This window comes from Callospermophilus lateralis, chromosome 16 (genome assembly GCF_048772815.1).
Source record: "Callospermophilus lateralis isolate mCalLat2 chromosome 16, mCalLat2.hap1, whole genome shotgun sequence".
Classification (NCBI taxonomy): domain Eukaryota; kingdom Metazoa; phylum Chordata; class Mammalia; order Rodentia; family Sciuridae; genus Callospermophilus; species Callospermophilus lateralis.
The window spans coordinates 53,871,687-53,877,686 of record NC_135320.1 but is presented as its reverse complement, the minus strand read 5'-3'; positions in this window follow the sequence as shown (position 1 = coordinate 53,877,686).

Here is a 6,000-nt window from a genome sequence, read left to right as displayed (position 1 = left end):
CTTTGGTGCCCAGCCCTGAAACTGAGGAGGGTGAAACAACGTGTGAAGTATATTCAGATGCTAGTCTGTGAAGATTTTTTTGAACTGCCAAATATGTAAAATTGTAGCTAGAACATTAGGTGCCCATCGACTCTTAGTCAAAATGGAAGTCTCCTCTGTTAGAGATATACTTCAGTAATATAGTGTGTATATTGATTAAACACTCCTTGTACTTGTCTTTTTCTGTTATGGTAGGAGTCTCAAAAGATAGAGTTTATCTGAATTCCTGTGTGTGTAGGAAGCAAATTTGTGGCAGTACTTCAAACAGCAGCTCTGTTCAGAATGTCAAGCTGCATTTTTTCTGCATGTATATCAGATTATGTTTTTGGGAATCTAATATATCTTGTCCTGATGAAGTCTAGTGGTTCCAGATGAAACAGCATGCAAGAAACAGCCTGAAGAAACAAGCATTCCACTGAACAAACTCACATACGTATTCATCTTTGAATCATTGTGTAGCACAAGAGTAATTTGTTGTACAATTATGTAGCTCATTATAGCACAGTAGTCATTTTAAAGTATGTTTTCTGGGGTGGATGTGTGTTGTGAAATCTAAAAATATTTAAGATTAGCCAAGAAATGTTCTGCAGTCCCACAGTTCATTTCTGAAAGCAATTGGGTAAGACTTTCCCCAAATTTGTTGACAATCCCAATAATTTATGTAATACCATTACTGACAAGTTGTGAAGCTGAAAGTAACTTTTCTGTACTCTTAGAAGTACAATACCAATTTTTCCCGCTAGAAGACTGAATTTTCTGTTTTCTCTCCAAAAAAGATTATGCAAGTGTTATTATATATGAAGAGTTAATCAGAGAGTATGAAACCCAAAACTGTAGGGGATGACAGTATCATAGAAATGAATCAGGTAGTTATTAATTAAATATTATATTCCTGGATTTTGTGATACTTGTAGTATAAGTCAACTTTGTTGTAGATTTATACTTTCTTCTCTCATTCTAAATATTTACTTTCATATCTGTTCTGTATTTCTCATTCCATATTCTTTTTTCTTAAAGAATGCTTTCCCCTCAAATTATAGTCACCACATAGCCAGATCGATACATGTTAATGCATAATCATGATTGACATGATTAATTCATCAAGTTTTACTGAAAGCCAACTTAAAGAAGGGCAGTGTGGCAGATGTATGGTATAGAATTATAGTGAGAAGGGCCCTTAGTAGGAGTTAAGGGTCCAGGGGTCCAGCCTCAACTCTCTGAAGAGAGTCAAGTGAGATCAGGCAAGCCCTGCTTTGGTTTTTTATTAAGTGAGGGATTTGGATTAAGTTAATTCCAAATCTCATCTTCACTCAGTTATTCTATGAACATGCACTTCAGAGTTGGCCCAAATATTGATAGTATTTATGAATAATATCATCATCTGCTGTTTCTGCCATGGGTGAGATCATGAGCTAGTGACCCAAGATTGGACTTTGATGATAAACAATACTTGCTGGCAATTCTTTTTCTTTGTTTCATAGGTTGGTTTATATTTTGAACCAAAGGAGCCCCATTTCTGATTGCTAAATTGTTGAAGTTGTGCTTATACATGTTCTTTTTGAGCATGCTTTTCCTATGCCAGCATGACTTTTTCTGCTAAGTAGCTAGGTTGTCATCTTGATCTTATTGATCTTCTGAGTAGGGGACCTGTGTCAAGAAGTATTCCTGCCTGTCTATCTGGGGCTTGATTCCATGACTTTGTTTCATATATCCTAATTTTAATATAGTATTCTATTTGATGTTTCCACTGTGCTGAGGGGAATCCTCCAGGACCCTGCTATGATTTCTGCCATGGGGAAAATCCTTATTGTCACATGGGGTATTGCCATGACAATACCCTACAGTGCTTTGGCTTGCTATGGGATCATCTTCCATATAAATGTCAAAATCAAATTTTCTATCAACAGCTAATGTTCATTGTATATTAAAAATTATATATTAGAATTTGTATATTGGAAATTGTATATTCTAATTGTATATTAGAAAATCAGCAGTGCATTCTTCAAAAATACAAGTTGATACTTGTATTTTTATTTTCATGCCTAAATTAATCATCAGATGTCTTCTTTATTATTCATTCATTAAGTTTATTCATATCTCTCCATTATCCAAGAAGAATTTGAGTTGGGTTTCTGAACTCCATTGGGAATTCTGGCCATATTAAAATTGTGGTTTTTGAACCTGGAAAGATCATACATTGAATTTGGGTTTGATTTTAGTTTCCAAAGATACCTTAAGAAGGTGGCCACAATCCTTAATAAGGTCAGTTACATAAGCAGATAATTAGTTTGAGAAAAGAATGTCAACATTGGTAAAACTTCCATTTTAATTATTTTTAAAGATTTTTTAAAGCCATGGCAAATATCTTTTAAACAAGAACTCCTGTCTGTGATGACTGTTTTCAAGGTTTGTACACATCAGTCAAATGATTCATTCACTAATTACATCAATAAATATTTGTTAAGGCACTGGATGAAAAGCTTTTGGTCACTTTGCAGAACTTAAACAGTTATACAGACTGAAAATAACTATAAAGATGGAAGTCACCCATCAACTTGACCCAGAAAAAAAGAAAAAACAAAAAACTGCCTTTGAAGGTCTACCCCAAAGATGGGAAGCTGGTAGACGATGTTGATCCATGCTGGTTTGGTAGGGCATTGATGGGGATCAAGAGGGAAAAACGGTTCAACAACCCCAGGATGGTCCTTTTGAGGACCAGGAAACACTGACTCTATTTAATGAAGAAAAAGGTCCTTTGGTTGCTGCTGCAGTTGGTAATGAACCATAGGACTGAGTCACGGAAACAGGAAGACAATAAAAATCACATGGAGCAAACAGTACAAACTGGCCATATAGAAGTCTGTTTTCTCTATCACTGTACAGATGGGTATTAGCATCAATGCAAACACAATTTGAGACTATGTGAAAAGTGTTTTGGACCTTTGATAATTAATTAATTCAATCATGCCATCATTCTATCAATACTTTTTTCTTGATTATTTCTATTGAGGACCTGCTATGTATGAGGCCTTTGCTAGGTCTCAGGTATTAGGTCTTGGAGATCAAAGATGAAGAAAACAATATCTGACTTTCTGAAGGTTCACTTAAGGAAATAGATAAACATATCAACAACTAAAATGCATTTTGGAAAGCACAATAGCAGAGTTTTGAAAAGCATCACATGGGGAGGGAGCCATGAGCAAGGGAAACTAGGTGAAAAACTGTGGCCAAAGCTGTTAATAGCTTCTCAACTATTATCTTCCCTTTGGCCCTTGCCAGAAGTTCTCTAATTTAGTTCAACATGAGGCAGAGTAAGCTCAAAGCAGATGAATTTCTCCCTGAGGCATAGATAAACCACAATAACCCGTCTCCCTTTGCCAGTGATCTATGGTGAGCTAGTGACCCAGATCTTAAAGAGGAAGTCTTCTGGGAAGGATTTTTCTCTCTGATAAAAAAGAGAGATATCAAAGGTGAGGTTTTAATTTCTTTCATAGTTGGATGTGGGTTTATGTGGATCTGATGTTTGGAATCAAGGCATGCATTCAGAGATCATATGGGAAAAGCCAAGACAGGGAAAAGTCAAACTAGAGCTCAGACATCATCTAGCTGCAAAATAAACCAGCTCTGGATATGCCAGTTACAGATATATATAAAGCTTTATATTATACCATATTAATTACCTGGTTTGATATTTTGTTTGTCAAGCTGAAAACATCCAAATGGATATAGAAGTCTTTCTGAAGGAAGTTCTCTGCTGAGTCTGCTGAGGGTTCTTAAGATTTAACCAGATAAATGAAAAGGTGGAGGATGCTCCTGGAAGCTGGAGGTACAAATGACTTAGCAGGGAGAGACAGTAGCTCAGTACTTGGGAAATTGCAAGTACATAGGCATGGCTTATGGCAAGAGATGGGGCTGTCAATACATGGACGTCATTGTGTGTCATGGAAAGAAGCTATTTTTATCCTAAAATAAGTTTTAGGATAAAGCAAGTTTTATCCTAAAGTGATATGAAGGGCATTTAAGATTCCACTTAGATTTACACTTTATTAAAATAACTATTAGATAGGACAGTGCTGAGAGCCATTAGCCAAGTAGGTATGACAATTTCCTTGCCAGCGTACCCTATGTTGCTTACAGGAAGGACTCGTGGTAAAATGGACTTGCCTTGGACATTTTGCAGTGACATTTCATGTAAGGTGACCTTGCTCAAGGACCAGGGCAGATCCGGGTTTAGAGCGGATCAGGGTTTAGGGCTCTCTTTGGGTTTAGGGTGGTTCCAGGTTTAAGGTGTACCCTGCTGGGAATAGGGCGTATCCTGCTGCCTCAGGCATGCCCGCTCCAGTAGTTCCCATTGAGTTCTCACAGGATTCAGAGAGTATTTGGGCAGAGAACGTGGATTCCCCCAGAACGTGATTGTAGAGTGTCGGTGTGAGATCGGGAATTAAGAATTGCTGTTTGAATCTACAAAGCTGTGAGTGGCTCATGATTTTGTGCCCAGCCAGACTGCGGCAGGACAGATCAGGGGTTGGAAATGGAAAAAGAGAATATAGGTAGAGTAATCCTAACAAGAAATGAAGAGGATTGCAGCCAGCAGACGCAAAAAGAGGCAGGTTTGGGTGAGGTTAGCAGGGTAGAAGACATAGGTCTTCAGACCTGACTAAATGTTGGGAAGAAGAGATGGGAAGGTAGAAAGACCAACTCATGGGTGTCCTAGAGGAATCAAAGTTTTTTCAATGAGACAGGAAATTAACAAGGAAGGGAAGGCCTAAGTGGTTCCTAATAAAGGAAATAGCTGGTAAATCTGTAATGTGTTGGTTGTCATGGCGATGATAAGTTCAACTTGAACGTATTGTTTGGAAATCTTGAGGGACAAACAAGAGGGGATTTCCAAAAAGGGTTGAATATTTAGGAATGAAATCAAGTGTGCTGAGGAGGGGCCTCACCTGGAGAGACCGAGGGGCCTCAGAGAGAAATGCCATTGGACCCTTGTGAATGGATGAACAGTGTGTAGATGGAGGTAAGACTGTTCATGGAAGTAACCCAACTTCAGAGGCAAAAAGAGAGTAGGTTTTTATTTTCTCCCACTTTTTGTGGGAGACAGGAGGCAAGGAGGCATCAGTCAGAGAAGTGGGAGAAAAAAAAATCAGGAAAAAATTTTGCAAAGAAAGCGAGAGGAGAGTATTTCAAGAAAAGAGAATCGATGATGTCAGTTCCAGAGAGATGTCAAGTAAGACAGGTTCTGAGAAATCCCATCCTCAAAGAGAAAGACAAGATTGAGATTGAGACTCGGATAAAGGATGCAGCTTTGGGGAGGAAATGCAGCTCGTCTTTTGTAGTCAGGATGCTACAGAGAAAAAGAACCAATAAGATATGTAGAACTTATTATGAAGGATTGACTCACATGATTATGGAGGCTGACAGGTCTTTGATCTACTGTCTGCAGAATGGAGATCCAGGAGAGCTGGTGGTGTAGTTCTAGTCATGTCTGAAGGCCCAAGGACCAAATGGCCAATGGTGTATAAGTTCCCATTTGAGTCCAACTGCTGGAGAAGCTGGAACTCCAATGTCTAAGGGCATAAGAATATGGATGTCCCGGCTCAAACAACAAGACCAAATTTGCCTCCTTTGCTTTTTGTAGTCAGGTCCAACAAATTGGAAGATGCACACCCATATTCCTAAGGGAAGATCTTCTTTACTCTGTCTACTGATTCATATGTTAAGCTCTTTGGAGACATCTCAAAGGCACATCTAGAATAATGTTTTACTAGCTATCTGGACATCCCCTACCCTAGCCAAATTGACAACAGAATTAATCACTACAGGAGATTCTATTATTCTAAGTTTTCTTATTCAGATTCGTCAAGGGATAGGGAGTTATCATTTGTGTGATGCTTTGTCTGATGTTTGTTTTCTTGTTTACATCTGTCTCTTCTACTACACTGCAAGCTCCATTGGGATAGA